This window comes from Myzus persicae, unplaced genomic scaffold (genome assembly GCF_001856785.1).
Source record: "Myzus persicae strain clone G006 unplaced genomic scaffold, MPER_G0061.0, whole genome shotgun sequence".
NCBI classification, from domain to species: Eukaryota; Metazoa; Arthropoda; class Insecta; order Hemiptera; family Aphididae; genus Myzus; species Myzus persicae.
Genome location: NW_019103713.1, coordinates 150,353 through 171,865, shown reverse-complemented (window position 1 = coordinate 171,865; position 21,513 = coordinate 150,353). Strand labels below are relative to the sequence as shown.

Sequence of the window (21,513 nt, the reverse complement as noted above, 5' to 3'; positions counted from 1 at the left end):
TTGAACATTTTACCGTGCATATAAAACAATGAAATCAACACGCGGGGAACATTTCAAATGTCTACGGTTATTAGTTTTGAATCACAACAAAATAAAAAAACCGTTAAATCGGTTGAATATCCTATGTCGTAAAAATTTGAAAAAAACGATCATAAAAAATTAATTTGACTTTCAGGTACAAATTTTTTTGTAAGTTAGACAAACTGACCAGAAATCTCTTAATACATTTTCTAATCTAAGCTACATATAGAGACATTTTTATGAATTTCTAACTCAAGAAATAATTCTGAAAATTTTCTTGATTTTGTCAAAATTCTAACTTCAGATGCTCATAAAAAATCAATACATTGATAACTTCTCTCAGAAATTTAAATCACGATTTGGCAACATTTAAACCCGCTTCGGTGATCCATAAAAATATTTGATATCAAATATTTCGATTATTAATTGGCAATTATAAGTGAAATTAAATTTTACAACATATATTGTGATTAAAAGTAAAAAAATAATTTATACATCAAAGGTATGCATTTAATTTACCTAAAATATATAAAAATAAATATTGGATGTTACTTATAACTTATAAATATTAATAACTAATATTATTGGAGCTGATGTCAAAAAGATATTATTTGTGTAGACATTATAATACGAATAGGTAATTATAATTACTTAGGTGACACGAGCGTTCTGATATGACAGTTAATCAATAAATATCAGAATTTTGGTTTAAACTTTGGCGTAGAAAACTTTTTTCATTAGTCTCGTAATTTATCATTGCGGAAAAATAAAGGCTATACTTGTTTAAATTTAACACTTTCATATAATACAATAACTTGCAAAGTTCAATGGAATATAAATGGACCTCTCAAACATCTCACAGACAACAACATGCCATCCAACATATCACAAGCGATCGACGAAAGTCAAACCGCAAAAATCAAGTCATATAGCATTTTATGGACCACAAACATTATTGAAAAACTGTAGCCTTTCTAACTTGTGTATAATGTAACACCAAATCTTAAGAAACAAATAAACACCATATGTAACATTTTATGTCATTATTTATAACTGGCTGTTGAGCCTTAATTTAAATAATAAATAAATAACCTGCCGGTTATAAAATAATACGTTTACAATTCGAAGTTTTAAGTAATATATATTTGATATTAAAGTGTTACTGTATAATAAAAAAAAAATAAGTCTGTTTTATTGTATTTTTGATTTTTAGATTTTCAGTGAAAAGAGAAGAATCAATTTATTTGAGGACGTAATATTTTCTGCTCGTAAGTATAGTTATTATGCAGTTAAATGTTGTACGTCTATAGATTAGAAATTGTCATCTAGATTGTTCTTTAGGCAATACATTTTGATTGTTTCAATAATTTCTAATGAAAAAACAATGAAAATATTATTCACAAAATCAATCGATTTCATATTATTTTCATGATATTTTCATTGAAAAAATCTTCAAATACGTCGAAAAATATTAATGTTTGTATTTGCAGATTAAATACGTTTGATATCCAATTGTTTAGTCAGATTATTTCTTATTGTTTCAAAATATAATGATCTCTATATACGCATATTACCTATTCCAATACATTTATCATAATATGCTCACTAAAGAAAACGGATTAAAAGCGATAATTCATTGTGTTATACAGAGTGTTCCAGAAAGAGCCGTTAAACAGCTATGAAAAATGTATGGATCATAGATAATTTAAAAAATAAACTCATGTCATGAAATTCTCAAAAATAATATTTTGAAAAAAGTTTTTAAGTATAGGTGCTTTTCAAATTAGTTTACTCCAAAAAAAGTTTTTATTTATTTAAAAAAATTATAAAAATAAGCTAACTGACTTAAAATTACTATCAACTTATGTGTAAAAATTAAGTTTAAAAATTGGCTGCATTGAATTTTTCAAAAATATTTTAATATTTTAAATTTTGGTATTGAAAAAAAATAAGAAATGTTACTACACTGTACTTGTGGCTCGAGCGTCTATAAATTGTCTTTCAAAAATAAAATGTGTAAATACCTATTTATTAGAACAAAAGTTATATCATTGGTCAGGTTTTTCTGTTACATCCAATACCTAATATTAATATAACATCAAAAAATAGGCTTTTTGAATGTCTGTACTTGGTTTCTATTCTAGGGGACCTTTACTTTTTTAAGTTACATCTCGAATTCAATAAATAATAAAATATTAAAAGATTCGACTTTTATACTATTGATATTATATACCTACGTCCTACCTACATCGATCAAATGATTAATTAATAAAAATGTTCTTTCTCAATAGGTTTTAGACGCGTCAAATAGTAACATTATGTGTTATTTAACAAAAACTTGGAATCCTTTTGAAAATAGTAAAATATGATTTACAACGTTTTATTTTATTAATATCAAGACGAATAAAAAAGTAGGAGCCTACAACCGTTATTACAAACTTATTTTTTTTAATAATGAAGCATTCAACAATCCACTCAACAAATCACGAACACTTTATTATCACATAAATATTAACGAAAAACTTTATTGTATTTATTTTTATATCAACGTTATTCTTTATATACTTGTTGTAAGGATTTGCATAGACCTATAAATGAACTAATTGGATGTTATCCAACACCAACTATTCGTTTGAAGGACACTTAGAATATAACTTTCTCGTGATGTCCTCTAATAGTTTCTATTTTCTAGATTAGTTTATTTTACATTGAGGATAACTTTTACAAATTATAAATAGATAAAATTATACAATCATCTTTTATCGGTAAACATAAACGATCGATAATAATATTATTATATAATATTATGGACTGTTGACGAAAAACAGGTAATTTCATGAAATTGTATCGAACCACGTTGCAATAGGTTAGATCTATGTAAGATAGCATAGAATAAAATAGCAAAATAAAAATTGTTTTATGTCAATTAATACTTGAATAAGTACCTATAGTTTTTGTGTAGTTTAGTGACAGTTTAAAAAAAAAATGCATAAAATATTACGAAAAAACGATTCTGAGGGGAGACAGACAATATGTGAACCAATATATTTTCTATAAGTATATTTTTTATGAAAACTAAATTTATATTTTATACTCGTGTACAAGTAATTTTTTACTATTAGCAATACAATGATAAATTCAAGTCTACGTAATTGAAATTAAAAATGTTGAAAATGATTCAAACTACGAAATAATTTGCAAGCTTAAGCGAATTTGACCAATGTTGAAAAAAATGTAACTTAAAAACAAATTGTATTTTAGATATTTTTAAATTACAGTACTACACTACAAAAAACTTATCATGAATTGTGTATTCAAATTTTAAGCTTTTTCACAAAGCATAACACTAATTATTAACACATACAAAGAAAAAAATATAACAAATTCGAAATATTAAAATGCCCAATATTATTATTAATAGCTTTAAATTAGTCTTAAGATTTTGAAAATTGTATTTTGCATAGAAAATACAGATTTAGGTAAGTTATAGTGAACTTTTTCTAGTTTCTGTGATTAATATTTTTTTGAATACCTAATAAGAAAGTAACAAAAACTGTTTATCGTACGTTTGAATATCGAATGTCGTAATATATCTTTTATAAAAAATTATTTGGCATTAAAGGTAATACATTTTTTTTCCAGTGAAAACAACTTATGAATAATCTATCACATTCAAACCTTATGTATTAAAAATGAACATTGCATTGATTTTTACCAACTACAAAATAGTTAACATATTTTCGTGGTTTTTGTAAACGAATTTTTGTAAACATTTTTTTATCTCTGAATTAAAAACTTGTGACTATATTGTATTTTAGATATTTTGTAACTATTGTAAAAATAATGTATGAATGAACTTTTATAACGTTTTCAAGCTTTTTGATCGAGGATAAACATTTTTTATGAACATTCATAAAAAATAAATAAAAAAAAATGTCTAAAAATAACAAACTACATAAAATAGCTAAAAAAAAAAATGTTAAAATATTTTCAAAATTGTATCATTTACAGAAAAGACTTGTACAAACATATTGTGAAGTTTAGGTATCTATGGTGAATGGTTATTCGCTTATGAATTAAGAGGACGCTACCACCATGCATCTGTTGTCTCCGTCTTACACACGTATGACATAGAACACTTTGGTTCACTAGTTTTAATAGTGTGGAATAAGTTTTGATATCAGAGTGAATTGACCTATTATCAAAGTTTTAGGTAAGAACATTATCTATGCTTAAGCCTCGGTGGATTTTTGGATATTTTAATTTTCATGCGAAATATATGAGCATTTTTGATTTGTGTTATTTCGCATACTGGTGTCTCGCTTGAAAATGAAAATATCGAAAATCCGCCGACACTTAAGCACAGACAATGTTATTAGTTTATTACCTAAAAGTTTGATAGTTCTTAAATTCACTCTTATATCAAAACTAACGGAACACTATTGAAACTAGTGAACAAAAATGTGCTATGTCGTATGTGGTAAGACAGAGACAATACAGACGCATGGGTGGCATCTTCTTAAAAACAAGATAACAAAATAAATTTTGAAAAAATGTTGTAGCTACAATATTCGTGTTATTCCATAATTTTTATTTTTCGTAATTTTTTTTTTGAGATTCCGTAAGTAGGTACAGTTTATGATGATTCATGTACTACATTTTCAAGGCTTAGCTATAATATTTCAAAATGCTATGAATTTTTATATTACCAAATAATTTACAAATAAATTTGTGATTATGTTTATGTATTTTCAATATTTAGAGAAACCTTTTACTAAATGTTCAATATTTTTTTACTAAAAACCAAACATCTTTTTGAAAATTATATATTAAGTCTGAAAAATGCTAATATAAATATCTGGTAAAAAATTCAAATCACAACCAGCAAAATCAATTGTTTCTATATGACTGGTTTTTCTTAAAAAAGTGTTTGTTGTTTTTTTATTGTCGTAATTATTTTGAATTTCACACTTTAGATAAGCAAAAGTAGAGATCACCAAGTTGACTTATGAAAATAAAATAAAAGTCACCTCATAGCAGTGAGTGAATACATTTATCGCTCAGCTCAGAAATTATAGCTAGACAGAATACAGCAGTGCTTGAAAAAGAATTAGTTGACTTTCATCTTAAGAAGGAACTAATTCCGTCCCTCCTTCCAAAATACAGAATATTTTGTTTGCCTCGCAATAATATTAAAATTATTCTTAATATTATTTGTATTAATACATTTTTTAATTAGGTAGTTGTTTGGTTTTAAATGCTAGCTTTACTAAATTTGTTATACATTTTTAAAAAATTATAAAAAGTTTTGCATTAAAAATTATTTAACTTCCCTAGATTTATAAGAATAAATGAATCAAAAATGAACAAATAAAATCGTTTGTGCTTCCCTGAAAAAATGAATGACATTCCAATACGTTGCTTCACACGAAAAAAGAACTTCCTACTTTCCCGTTAAGTTCCAGAGAGTTAAACGTAATCATTGGAACGAGTTCCTTCCAATCACTGGAATAAATCAATGCTTCTCATAATGTGTGTCTCGTATTACCGTGATGTGTGTCGCAAAAAAAAATCGTTTATTTATGTAATAAATGTAATAAATGTTCAAATTATGAATTTATGACATTATCAAGAAGTTATGACGTAATGATAATAATCACCAATAAGAAAAACAATAGTAAAAATAGTCTTATTCTCAATTTACATAATATTGGATTATAATAATTGTGACTAATTCAAAAATCCACTAATTGTTTTAATCGTGTTACCATTTTTAAGGATCTAAATTAGGGTAGAGATGATCTTTTAAGAGACGCACGTTAACATTTTGTTTTTTAAAAACCATTTTGAACGAGGAAATATCATTCAAAATATTTAATTAATTAACTTAAGAAACCGAAAACAGATTTTCAACATAAAAAAAGGAAAATACATCGTATTTTATCTGTGAAAGATAGGTGTTGTCTTTTTTTATTTGTTTGATACTGTAAACACTAAGTTCTCTTCTTTTGTCGTCATAGGTTAGGTTAGGTTACTTTTCCACTCGAAACCATTTTTCAATAATATTGTTATTATTTAATATAATAGTTATAATATATCTTAATAATAATGCTTACTTAACGATCAACCACAATGGTATTTAGGTCGGACCATTTGAAAGTTACTTTTAATTAGTATTCATTTGTTAAATATGTATTTAAGATTTTAATTTTCTCAACATTTCGTTGTTGTTGCATATTATAATATTAAGCCCCTTAGAAACAAATGTGCGGCGTTAAGGTATCTATTGGTGTTTCATGTATGTTTGGTGGTATTAAATGTAATACCATCCAATTTGAACCCATAAATACAATAATATTAAAACTCGCAAATGAATATAGTATATATTTTTATTATAAAATAAATTTAGATACATAACCTATAACGTCCAATAATAACATGCGTTGTATTACATTTGTGCTGACTCCTGGAGCAAGTCAGTAAAAGTATTCCTCATGAACGTTCTTGAGGGGGGGGGGCTTTTGGGGACGGTACTCCCAATATTGTTGGGCCCTTGCTATTGGAAGGCTTTGGAATGTCTTAAAGTTTTAATAACTATAGCTGCTGCCAAAAGAAGTTTTTCGAAACTGAAAATTATAAATAATAACTATGGATTACTGTGGTTCAAGAGAGACTTTTCCATCTCACTAAAATATCAATTGAAAATTAAATTTGCGAACATTTAGCTTATGGTGATTCAATTGCATCATTTTCAAACACAAATGCGATAAAAATGAATTTTGTTTACATTTTCGTATTTCTATTTGAATATTCTATTTTGCGTTGTAAATAAAAATGTAATGACTACTAATTACGATATAATAATATTCATATTATTGTATACTAATTTTTGAATAATGTTAATTTATTCTTTATCTGAATTAAAATCAACATTCAAATCTATAACGGTAGTTAAATATAAAAATATTTTTTACCCTGGTAAAATTACCCACCCACCCAATATCGTTTGGGGCAATTACCATAAAAAGTATGCTTGTGATGTCGCCGCTCAATACATTAAAAAGATACTTTGAAACATTTATTTTAGATTCAGAGCAGAACAACGAATTTGTTGATTTTAGTATTTTACAATGATGTGTGTTTTTTTGTCTACAAACATTTTGCTTTGTAGAAATAATGCTTTGTTTTTAAACTTCAGCATCATTTCTCTTGAGAAAGTGAATCTAGTTGGTATTTTTGAAAGGTCAAAAATTCCCAGGAGTTTTTCAAAGCGTCGGGGAAAAAAAGGAAAACGACTATTTTTACGCAAAATCAGTGTTCATCAGAATCGACTTAATAACCGTAGACAATTACAACTTTCACAAAATGTTTATATTGTCATTTTCTATGTATCATACAATTTAAAAATATTTTGACTCTTGTTGATCTATATATATATATTATATATATCGCTATCGCTCTACCAAAAAGCTTGACAATTTAATACAAGGTACCTCATAAGTTGTTATAATAGCACTTGAGAAACATTAAAATTATTCCATAGGGATGATTTTTTTTTTTTAAACCATTTAGAGATCAAATGTTGAAAAAATCATAAAAAAATCGAACATTTTCAAAGTATCTTACAGTTAAAAAAATTATTAAATGATCAATTTTCATAGCCAAGGATCAAAAATGTAAAACGAGTTTTCTCATAAGTAGCTCATACTGAAACTATATAAAATCTAAAAAACGGCATGGATACAATTTATTATGTAATAGACATTTGAATTTTGAAGTTTAAATTTGGGCGAAATTGAATGATGTTTTATTTGAACGAAGATTAATGATTTTAGTTATTCAGTTGTAATTTAAAAATATTGTTTATAAATGAACGACAGACCGTCTTTGCTCAGAATCGTTTTTCGTATACAATTATATTTTATTATTGAATTAAAATTGAACACCTGCCCCCACCTTTTCTCTTCTTAAGTTCAACAACTTTTGTCTAGCGCATTATATTTGTTTTCTCACAGACCCACGGCTTGCGCGTAGAAAAAACAAAACCACGTAAAATTGTCTTTTATGATTTATCTGCAGTAATCTCCAAACAAAAATTATAGAAAATAATATTATTGAGTGTTTGACATACCTAATGTTGGTTTTGTATTCATTCATTTCATGATTTTATATATTCGAGTTTTAAATGAAATGATCTGCGCAGTAATCGGTTGCTAAAAAGCGCTTGCTATAATATTTGTTCAACAATTGTCGACGATCGAACAATAATTAATTAACCATCGCCCCTTCAAAGTACAAAACGTTGAAAATGTTTTCCGGTCCATAAACTAGGACAAGATGCACTTTTCGAGCACCCGTTCTATCAAAATAATGAGTGTTAGTCAAAAATAATAATAAAAACAAACAACATCGTCGCGAAACAAATAAGGAATGCGTTATACTTAGGTTTGTTAGGGATTTAAAATTCAAAATACTTAACATATAACAGCTTATTCTAATTGCATGCAAGCATTATTTGTTGTATACACATTACCCCTAAAACAATTTTACACGGTTATAAAATCGTTCGTTTTTTCTTTCTAATCATCAGACCTTAACGGCCGGGGGAGTAGGGGGAGGGGGCATTTTGTTTTTTTGCCTACTAAGTACTAAAATCAACGTCTTCGGAAATTAAATTTCTAAGAGAAGAGGGTAAGGTATTAAGTCATAAAAGGACATCTTTAACATGCATCAACCTGTATCGCCCATAATATTGGACTATTATTAATTAAATTAAAACTATTATGTACCTAAAATAATAAAATATTTTATTTTAGTGAATTTAATAGATAGGTATTTATAATAATAGTTTACTTAATGCTTATAGTCGCATTAATAATATTATGAAATCATATTTGACTAGATTATTTTTAGTTTCTTTTTTAAATGTTCATAAAAATGTTTAAAAAAAAATTTGAAATGTAGATTAATAACGACAGAGAATCGAAATAAATAGATACAGCACATAGACTAAAAGTCGTCATTTAGATTGTTATTTGTATGATAATTAATATAATAACAAAATAATGGTAACCTATAACCAACATAGTAAGAACAACATTATAGATCTATCGGATACTGTTGAATTTTATATTTAAATTATTTTTTATTTTATTTTGAATAGGTTTTCACGTTTAAAAAATCTTTGTATTTATTCTGAAACGATTAAAATTCTATGAATATTGTATTAACTTTAATTATTTAATTTATTGTATTAACGTGTTGTCATTAGTCAAATATCAAATTCAATAACAATGAAATAAACTCCAATCGCGCGTAAAACGACCTAATATATAGTTGCAGTTAAATAAGTTAGAATTATAATAGGTTTTATTCTATAGGTACAACTATTATATTACAGTACATTTTTATAAAAGTGTGAATTAATAAAAAATATCCATAGCATATTATAAGTAAATCAGTTTTTTTCAAAAAAATTTGTTATAATTATGCAACGGACTTCAATAATACATTAGTACATATTTTATAATCTACCTAATCTACATACATATATAATTATTTAACCATACATAGTCGATGGGTAATTAACAATGCATTCAATTAGGTATTCATAGTTACTCCATAGCCTAATTGGCAATATTGAAAATATAAATGTAACAATAGAGTGACATTTTTTTAAACAATGAATAGATGAAAAAAATGTTTAGAACAAAATTGAAAAGTATATAGTATCAATAGTATCATGTTCGTGCAACAATAAATTCTCACCCCTGTAATTAAATTAGTCTTAAAAATTAGTGATCGCTGTATAAGCTGCTTCAGAATTCTGATAATATTTTTAGTAATGGTGGTGTAATGGTGTCTAAGAGGTCGCTGTAATGGATGGTATTAAATTTGAATTCAACGATATCAAATCATTGTATATACGAAAAACGATTCTGAGCGGAGACGATAATATGTCAGTTTAGGATATTTTATATTGTTATTACTTATTATAAATACGGTAGCCGGTAAGTTGAATTAATATTATATTCTTAAATGATCAGTGATGCTGGAAAAATATTAAATGTACCTATGTAAAATTGGGCTATTTTGGAACCGAATTACAACAAAATAGTAACCATTATTATTTGTGTTAATATGCAATTTTGTCCAAATTTGAACTGATAATGTCTGTAAAAAATAACTGTATTCATATATTTTTTAGATTTATTAGTAATGGAAAAAACTGCTGAAGTGGGACCTTTTTTTTTAAATTTTAATCATATATAATACAATTTATCGATTATATGAATTGATAATATAACAATTTGGTGTAAATTTCAAGTGTCTACACTCATTCGTTTTTGAATTACAACAAAATAAGAAAATAGCTACAAAAGGAATCGAGTGAATATATCAATATATCAATATCCAATGTTGTAAAAATGTCAACTTCAAACGCTCATAAAAATTTAATTTGATTTTCCGGTAGAAATTGATAAAGGTAGACAAACTTGTAAGGAATCTTGTTTTACATTTTTAAATCTTAGATGTAAATAGAAAAATGTTTATGAAATTGTAACTAAATATGATCTGCTCTTTTTCATGATTTTTACAAATTTTGTCAAAATTCTACGTTAAACACTAAACACTTATAAAAAACTATTGTGGATTTACGCTTGACTTTTTTTTTAAATTTACATAAGCAACAGCTTACAAAGAACCAATTTTCAAGTTTTTTGACAGATCGACAATTTTTTTTATCGACTTGGGTTTAAAAAAAACAAATGCCTATAAATAGTTGAACACAAATCAAAATATTTTGAATAATGTATGGTGTATACAGTATAGAAAAAAATGATTACACAAATATTCAGTGAACATTTCATGTATCTGAGGCCATTTTTGTTAGAGTTAGGTACACTAAAAACCAATAACGATATTTTGAAAAATGGTTTTGTTTAAAAATTCCCGTTTTCCTTAATTGTTTGTTTGTTTTTCCTTTTGCTTTTGAAAACTATAAGGAATTTTAAATTTTGACCCCCCACATGCACCAACTAGATTCACTTTCCTACCAGAAACGCTGCTATTTAAGAAAATCGAAGTACTTTTACTGCAAGAAACCGCAATAACAGACACACAAAAAAAAAACACATCATTGTAAAATCAATGCATTCATCGCTCCGCTCAGAATCTAAAATGGTTTATCCTTTTCACTTAAATCACTTCATACTTGGTCATTAAAAATCTCGTCATCGTCTATCACTCAAATTCATACTTAAGTTCGTTGATAATAATGAAATAGAGGTGTTTCATAAAAGTCTTGATATAACAATTTATAGAATGTTGACCGTGAATCAATAATACGGTTTTTTATTTTTTATTTTTTTAATCAGCAGTGCAAAATTGCCAATTATTGGTATAATGATGATAAAATACAAATTTTATTTTAGGCGCAACTGGTCCATGCCCATAAATTACCTGTGTATGTATTAGGTTGCCCGCATCTATTTTTTAGGCGTAGTATTTTTTTCACAATCGGCGCCGTGTGAGTACTTTATTTGAATGTTAAAAAACACGGTGGTTAGTAAATAACAAGACTAGGTACTCAATATGTATTTATTATTTAGAATCACCAGATCCTTAGAAAAAATATAAAAAAAGGTTTTATTTGCGATCCAGAGTTTTATTTTTGTCCGTAAATTTTAAATAATTAATTTATAAAACACATGTATATTGTATATGTGAAGATTTGTAAATTTGTAATCGTTTCGTTTGACTTTTAAATTATTGAGTCAAGTTGTCGAAAGGATGAACAGGCTAAACTTTTATAAATTATTAACATTTACCTATAGCGGCTGTTGTAGTTCTACTCAATTATAAATTTGGTTAATCTATTTTTTTGTAATGTTTATTGATTGGGGTTAGGTGGGTCAAAACAATGTTTTTTTTTTATAATTCTGTTATACCAAAACAATACCCATTGTGACACTGACAATAAGGAAGAAACAGAAAAGTAATTCTGTCAATAAATTGTGAATTTTTAATTCGTGTAAAAGCCATTAAAATTGCCTATAAAGCCCCTTACAGAGTCTTTCGTGTGGCGTTCTCATATTAATGTGTTTTTTTATAAGAGTCGAGGCATTTAAGTGAATTTATTTGTTTTAATCCAAAAATGCATAAAATACATTTAAAAAATATATATTTATAAATAATCGGTCGGCTGTTTGCTAGATAACTATAAAATTCAGAAAAACTTTATTTAAATATTGCGAACAGTTATGGTTTGTTTATAAAGCCCAGTTTGGATGTTAAATCAAACTTTAGGTTTCAATGAGGTTTAACCGAGTGAAATCGGTTAAATAGTTTATGAATATAAAATAATTTCAAATGTGAACATTCCATTCGTTTGATCTTTTGGTAAATTAATTAATTATAATACATAGTAATACGGTATATTATAATCAGTGTTTAATATAGAAACAATTTGGGAAGAGCTCACTCCGCGATCGTACTAAATTCCTGATTTCTAAACTTATTCAATAGGTACCTTATGAGCTATAAATTCATAAAAGTACCTAGGTACGTACAATTTAAAAATTATTAAGAACGTTGTAACTTTAATATGTTTATGTAAAGAAACCCAAATTAATTATCTTAATTTGTAAATAAAATATATTTAGATTTTTTAATGTTGGCGCTATTTTCGAGGTGTGTTTTGAAATGATTTAAATTCATCAATATTGTCATACCTAACCAAAAAAAAAAGCAATATTTACCTGCCCTCCGTCAAGACGTTTATAAGAAAAGTTTCCATTATTGTTTTATTCATGTTTATTGTGTAGAAAAAAAATCTTTGAATCGTGTATCAATTACAGGCTCATCAGCTCTTTAAATAGTAAACGTTCAATAAGAAATTGACAACCTATGTAATCTTTAATGAGTTTTTGAATACAAATCTAAGTTTTGTGGTTTGCCCATCACAGCGTTCAAAAATGTTGATATTCACCAGAGATATCTACTTTGAACGGTACTGTGGACATTTGCTGGAATTTTATACCTCGGTATACAATCTTAAAAAAAAAAAAATGATGAATATAAATATCTATAAATAAAAAACCCCGGGGGAAATAAAAGTCATTGCAATAGTTATTAATGTGCGATATTGGCAGAGGTATTTACTGTTTGATAATTTCCAATAAACGTGTCACGACTTTTTTTTACCTCCTCTTTAGTTTGATGTAGTGGGTAGGAAAACGCCTACTATTGATACACACAGTTGGACTTTTATACTCAATCATTTTCCATTTAGTGTGAAAATTTCCATAACCTATACTCTAATACAAAAAATACTAATAAAAAAAAATAAAATAAAATACTCATATCTAACATTCCTGTCAAGTGTATGAAAATCTGAAAACAGAAAACTTCGATTTATTATAATAAAATAAATTATACTTATATCCATGTACCTTTATATCCTTCCTTTTTTGACACATTCTATTCTTTGACGGACAGTAAAATCGATTGCAATTATTTGTTTTTTAGCATATTATTAGGATTGACGATACAATTATTACTTATAATTACACCCTACCACTTCGACAAAATGCAATAAATGTTCGAAATGCACTTAAATTGTTATTAATTATAGAAATGAAAATCTAACACATATATAATATTAGAATTATCTATGACCTATACTCATGTGAAAAATCAAATAAAAATTAACTTTAAATACATTTGGAGAGGCCGTGACAAGACCATAAGACCATAACGTTAGTGTCAGCATTGATTGAACTGGAAAAAATTGTAGACCACGTTTTTTATACAATATTATAAAATAACATTCAACTAATTATTATTAGACTATACATTTTTTTTATGTAATTTACGATGTCATGTTGGCGAGGGCTGAGTGGCTACAAAGTTCTTACCGGGCAAACCGATATTTTGAGGTCACTTTTCAGTATGACCTTTACTAAAAATTTGTTACTAACATGGCCGTAATTAAAATTTTTGTTTGGAAAGTGTCTTAAAATATTAGTTTTGTCCAATCAACTAATAGCCCATAGGGATCATCAGAATATAATAATATGTATTTCTACAATATTATTATTTTTGATTTCACTGTGCATCAGTATAATTTATATTACATACCTACCAACATGTTACGTCTTCAGGCTGTAATATATTTTTATTAGTGGAATAATATGTTTTTGGAACACATTTTTTTGAACTTCTTATCGAAGAATCATTAATTTAATTTGATTTAGGTTTGAAAAATCTACCAATTTAACGGTGTTAAATGTTTCAAACAAATGACAAATGCAATTTTTAGCATGACCCTTCGTTCAATATAAAATATAATTTATAAATATAAACATAAATGGCATTATAATCGTTGAGCTGTGATCGTATTATACTCGAAGCTAATAAAAAAAAAAACATAAATGTTTATCAAGTAATTAGGTACTATTAAAATAATTACAATTTCAATTTACTTAAAAGATTATATTTATTTAGATAGTGCCCAGTTCATTAATGGTATATAATTATCTAGTTCTGTCAAAGTTTATTTTTCTGTAGCCATGTATGCATATAACTATATAATCATATAAATGCTTTTAGACTATCATCCGCTTATTAGTCATTAGGTTTGTCAATCTATATTTAAAGTATTCAAGAGCAGAAAATAATCTACCATTATTATTATCCCTTTATAATTTTAATTTAAACTCCAAACACATTAAAGCCGAAAATTAAATTCATCGCAGGATTTACGAACTATAGATTGGCGGCTGACGGGCGCCACTCTTTGTACAACATTGATTTTATGAAAATATAATGCACTAGAAAACGAATATGCGCGATGTGCGTTGGTAAACAATATAATATTTTAAAACGGACCAAATAGGTACCGTATATACTGTGTATCGTATTACTTTTATCCTTAAAAATAATTTGTTTAAGTATACCCAACGGATTTGGTGTATAAAAAAGTTTAATATTGTTATTTCTGTGTTTGTTAAATGACTTATGGTTAAAGTTTTTTGAATAAAATAAATTCGTATAAAACGCCGAATACTTTTTGTTCCTACGTATTATCCTTTTATCGCGGTAAAGTTTTTAATACCTATAATACCTACCTACTGAAATAAATTAAATTATATGAAACGCTGAATACTTGATGATGTGTACACAAATTACGTCAGAAGTTCACTTTCATGGTTCGACCATGACGTTTTTAACCATTTAATTTGGGTGTAGGTACCTACCAAGTTGGGGATCGTAAGTTCCTAAAGAGAGTAACAGGTAAAAGATAACAGGCTTACAACAGTTCTCCTATACATTAATAAGAGATGTGCATGAGTTCCTGCACGAATATAAAAATGAGATGTGTAAGTTCCTATCACTGTAAAAAAATGGCGATGCTCATGTAAATTCCTACAATATGAGAAAAAAATTAGGTATCATCTATACTTGCTATTATATAAAATTGTAAGGGATTTTCTGCGACCGCGCTAACCGAGAAAACTACTTATTGGTTGGTCGTGCAGTTTTTTTTTAAATCAAAAAGAGGACATCACAGAAAAGGTTTTAGGCATAAATTTAGTTCGATAAGATTAATAAATAATTAGCTATTATTAATTAAAATAAACGTGTAAATTGTATACCTATACCTTTTTTATAGTAAGAAATACTCGCTGGCTGAAAATAAATAACAATCAAACTTGACAACCATCACAGATGATTCTAGGCAGGTCGGTATCGACGTGGAATAATAAACAATTATTATAATTATTCAGTTTAGCAAAAAAAAAAACCCAATTCATTTTATCTGAGTATATATTATGAGTATTTATAATCAATCAATGGAGGTTTCTGGTAGCAAATTATACTTAATTGGACTCTTGAAAGGTCAAAATTGAAAATTAAAAAGTTATATTTTGTATCTTTTAAAACAATCGTCGGAGAGATACCTATATGAACATTTTAAAATTAAAATAGTATTATTAATACAATAATTGTTTGGTAACCTTGGTATAATCAAAAACAGACGATATAATTTTTTTTCAACATTATGAAGAATCCGCGGTGGTGACGACGCTAAATTTATATGGATACATTACCACGAAGACGTGACTAAAAATGGTCTAAAATAAAAATAATTATTTGGCATCCAGAAGAAAAATATTAATATAATATCTGAGAAATCTCGCAAATAGCGAAGCCGGGTCAGCTAGTATCATTATATCGTTGTATTTCCTGTTTCGTACGTTCTATAATCTGTCAATGTATACCTAATAAATACCATATTTTATACAACAATATATTTTTCTACCATGTCCCATGTAGGAATTTACACATCTGCAGTTCACGTTTATACTCGTGTAGTTAATTAACTATATTTACCGTATAGGAACTTACATAGTATAGTGTACCTTTTTCTATCGTAGTGTTTAGGAGCTAACATACGTATTTTATTTTTACCTGACAGGTCTCGTGTAGGAACTTACACGTCTTACACGTCTCGAGGGAAGATGGTATTTTGCACGAATTTTATCACTAGTAATTTTTAACCAACAACGAGTACGCTTAAGTGCGTGTGTAATTTGCCCCACGACAGAATACGAAATAGAATATGAAATCTGCGCCACACTTTCGACTTCAATCGTTGAAAATATGTGTATTGTACTAATAGTTTGAATTATTGTAAATGAACATATAACGGGCATGATCAACCGAGTTTAGATAGAAAAATGTATTTGAATAGACAAAAGCTATGGAAAATCTGTATACTACACCAAGTAAGATATTATGAACATAAAGTCCCGTTAGGTTTAACTTGTTTAATGTTCATAATATTAATATATTAGTGATATTTATACATTGTATTAGTAACCGAAATTTTACTTATTTATTATTATACATAATGTACGTATATACGATGTATATTTAATAAGTTATTTTAAAGTGGCGCAAATGACCAAGTGAGATTACCGTAGAACACATAATGTATTTTTATTTAGTAATTATGTGGCACAATCTAAAATCTTAAAAAGTGGCGCACATCACCAAAGTTAATTTTTAGATGTGGCGCAAATAACATATATTTTTAATTTTGGGTTGTTTTTGGTGGCGATTACACACTGCCGTTTCAAGTTACCCTTGAAAATAGGTAGAACTCGAAAAACTATTTCTATGATAAATTGGGCACCTGCCTTTTTTTCAAATAAAAAGGTGATATTATATAATTTTTTTAAATTAACAACTCCTTTATAATGTGTGACCTAATATGCATATTTTCTCTTATTTTTAATTACTACAATATTTATAAGTACAAAAATATATTTAAAAGATAATAAAGGATAATATGTATAAAAAAAAAATGTCCCCGGTTTTATTATAGGTATACAGTGTACACTGTACAATATAATATTTTAAAAACGTACCAAATACCGTAGAATAGTATACTGTAAATACTGACTACCTACTGTATAATATACCGTATTACTTTTATCCTTTGTAAAAGGACCTACTACAAAAGAAAACTCACACGTTTGTCTGACGATACTTATTGCTCGTAAACACAAACCCGAAGACCGATTATGACAATCGTTTGAGATTTGTTAGTATTTACTCTAAAATGAAAAAGCCAACAACATTATATCCTACGCTGATATATAGTTTTAAAACATAACCGATTTTAAGATTTTAGTATTTTTCTTTACTTTTAGTTTCTGAGCGCATACGAAAGCATCGATTTTACAATTAGGAATGTGTGCTTTTTTTAAATGGTTGTATCCGAAGACTCGTTACAGTAGAAGAAATAAATATATTTTTTGATGGGAAAGTGTAACTGTAGTTGGTACTTGTGGGAGGGAGTTATCAAAAGTAAACATTTCTATAAAATTGTGTGTGGTCTGCCGTTAAAATACTTCAAAATCTAATACGAAATTCCTCATAAATTGTTATTATTGGACTTACTGGGACCTATACTGAAAGTTGAGCGCAAATTCTCAAAAAAACGTAATGAGCGTCTGAAGTATAAATGTCGACGAAACTAGATATTCAAATAATGACTTGAGTTTTGTCATTGTAGGTACTTTTATTATTCAAAAAGTATTAATCGTATATAAACTTGAAACATTTCACTAGTACTTACACTATAATTTTCTTCACTCAATGAAGTTTTCAAAATTTTAATTCTCAGTTCATTATGACGCATATTACGACACATATGGAAAATGGTATTCTAGGGAAAGAGTTGATTTTTTTCGAAATATTCTGAGATGTCGGAGTATTTGATTTCGAGTATTAGTTTTTGTTCGAGGGTTCGATTCAAGAAATCTTGAAATTCATTCCTGATTTACACAAATATACATTAATTGGCAATAATAAATGTTCACCAATAATACTCTCAGTTTAAGATAAACATACTTATGATGTGATTGAAATTTCTCGACAACACATTCATATTGAAAATTCAACCGAAAAGAAAACACAAATTCTGAGAGAAAATGGCAAAAGAAAAACAGATGAACCAATTTCCACACAACCGATCAAAATCATTCACATTGAACTTTTAAAGTCATCTCCACTGCCATATTCAAAATAGCAAATGTCGGCCCTCTATAATAACAATCTTTATATTTTCCGACTAATGATCTAAGATGATATGAATTTTGTATCCGAAATAATACCAAGTCGGTACTTAAATTATTTAAATTTAAATATTTTTAGACACTATCGTACTTACCTACTACTAATGTAGTGTATGAGAAACAAATCCCGAAACCCTCAGTCACACATACACATATAATAATTGATATAAACCAATGACATTCATCGGATCTCGTCGAAATAATTGTATACATTAATAAGTTGCTATCGTGATCGTTACGGATACTTAAGACTAAAAAAAAAAAAAAACAATATCTTACAAGAAAATACAACAGTCGGGCCAAATAATGCAGCCGCGACACTCGGATGACACCTCCGGGGAAGACGTCCATAATAATTCCGACCCTAAAGGCGGTATTCCACTAACACCGTGTTCCGTGTTGGCCTTGTAGACCGTGTGATATCCAATGATATGATTGGATAGTTAATTTCATAACCGTAATTTAGATACCATGATATTCCACGTTACCACTTGTTACCATAATGTTGAATTATTTCAACTTTTCACCGTGTGGTTATTGTTGGTATAATATCTAATATGATTTTTATAACTTGTAATAGTTGTTGTGGTAACATAAATAATAATAATAATAATAATAATAATAATAATAATTCTGCACAATATTCAACACGAACACGGTCTACACGGAACACTACGGTGTTAGTGGAATACCGCCTTAAATCCTCGGCACTGCACCGCGCGCGGTACACTCGCAGCAGTCCGGTACAGCGCACATGCACGCGCACCTTGTCACAAGTCGCTTACGTCGTTCCCGCGTTGCATTGGCGGTGCAATAGCGCGGTATAGCCGCGGTAGGTATAGGTATATACCACGCCCGCATACAGGTAACGTATCTAATTACGATACCGATCGCCTCGCCCGTCGGTCGGCGCATCTCTCGCGGGTATGACGTGCCCCGTCGCAGTGTGTTTATCTTATAATATATTATGCACTTTAAGGTAATAACAATATTACAATAATAATTACTATCGGTTTGTTTTGTGCACCGCGCGCATATCGTAACGACGTAACGTGTTCACCCGGCCGCGACGGGATGGTTCGGTTATTTTTTTTTTATTTTTTCGTTTTCATTTCGGGTACAGGTGATGGTGTGTCACGTGCCGCTAATTATTATTAGATTCGGACAACGGCGCACGCAGCACGCGAACGCGACGTAAAAACATAATAAATTATCCTCGGTCCTCTCCTCCCCCCCCCCCACTCCGCCCCGTCGACTCGGCCGCAGCATGCCGGCGGTGTACAATAACGCGATATCGTACTCGTGTACTGGTGCCTACCCAAAATATAATATCATATAATATGCCTACGCGTAGGTAATGTGCACGTATTATTATTATTATTGTGTGTGTGTGTGTGTGTGTGTGATATAAAACGCATTCATCACGACGACGAGCGGCGGCGTTTCAATTATTGCGGTCGAGGGGTTGCCGGCGGGGCGTGCGGTGGGTGCCGGGTGCCGGGTGGGTGGCGGGTGCCGGGTGGACGGACGTAATAGGCACTATATAATATTATTGTTGTTGTTATGGACACGAGCTGCCCCCCGGTCCATATGCCACGGCGACGACGACTCTCGCGCGAGCGGCCGACGACGGCTCGGCCCGGGCCTCGCGCAGGAACCATGTGGCGTCGTAACAACCACCGCCTCCGCCGCTCTCGTCCCTGTATAATATCGTCGTGCATTACACATAATGTGTTTGTACACCACCACCTACATAATATATACGGGTTACTGCTGCAGGTCTGCGTGCTCCGAGAGGATATGATATGCCCATATGTCGTCGCGGGACGACGCACGTTAATTGGTTTTTATCATTTAATGTACATCGTACCGCAGCATATATCGAACATTTCGGAATTTTTTACGCCCGACGTTCAGGGGCGGGAGGGGTGTTTTTGTATATTATCGTTACTGTTTTTTTTTTTTATTTTCCGACACTATCGTTTTGAAACCCAATCGGCCATCTATACACTAATAACAATAATAATACAAAACGTGTATCATTATGTGTGTGTGTGTGTGTGTGTGTGTGTATGTGTGTGTGTGTGTTTGTGTACAGGTATACCCACACGCGCGCACACAATTAATATAATACAATTAATCCGCAAAGTCATCGTCTACTGTTCCAAACCGCCGGCGCGATGGAAACCGATACGCCGCGTCTGTTATAATTATTATTGCACACGATGTGCAGTGTGTACCTACACCGTCACCCACCCATATCATGTTTTACATTAATACGTCGTCGTAGGCTGCAGCGATACCAACCCGTTGTGCAGCGGCAGCACTTTCCATCCCCCGGCGCCGGGGTGATTCACCGACGGGAATGCCCACCCCGACCGCGGCTCTTTCGATAAAACGCAGACTATTCGAAAACGGATTTTTGCCAGTCTCGAACACGTACCCACTCGCGGGTCCATCTGTTATGTCAATGTGACACATCAACGTTTTCAAAATAATTATCCGCTGTAAATGGGGGAGGTTCTCTTCTGACCATCCCCCCCCCCCGAAATGTCGGGTACCCCCTGTGAAAGTACAGGTATAGTGAAACGTCTTCTCGACGTAATGGCCTGTTTATTTTCGAGCAACAGAACCAAATTTAGTTATGATTCCATTTCACGAAATTCTCTACTGCGGTACAAATTGTTTTTGTTGCCCGCACGAGACCTCGTAACGTGGAAGTTTCGCTGCACCCAATCACCCAACACCCATTCTTGTTGATTTGGAGATATTGATATGTTCATTAAAAATACAGTCGAACTTGGTTATCTCGAACTTCTTTAACTTGAAATCATCTATACCT

At 29.4% G+C, this 21,513-nt stretch overlaps 1 long non-coding RNA gene across 1 annotated transcript in view; it reads left to right on the top strand.

Moving 5' to 3' along the window:
- Positions 1–1,228: 1,228 nt before the first annotated feature.
- Positions 1,229–21,513, top strand: part of LOC111035128 — a 34,151-nt gene continuing 13,866 nt past the window's right edge. Inside the window, exon 1 of the long non-coding RNA XR_002604618.1 lies at positions 1,229–1,289. This is a non-coding gene — a long non-coding RNA (uncharacterized LOC111035128). The remainder of the gene's footprint in view (positions 1,290–21,513) is intronic.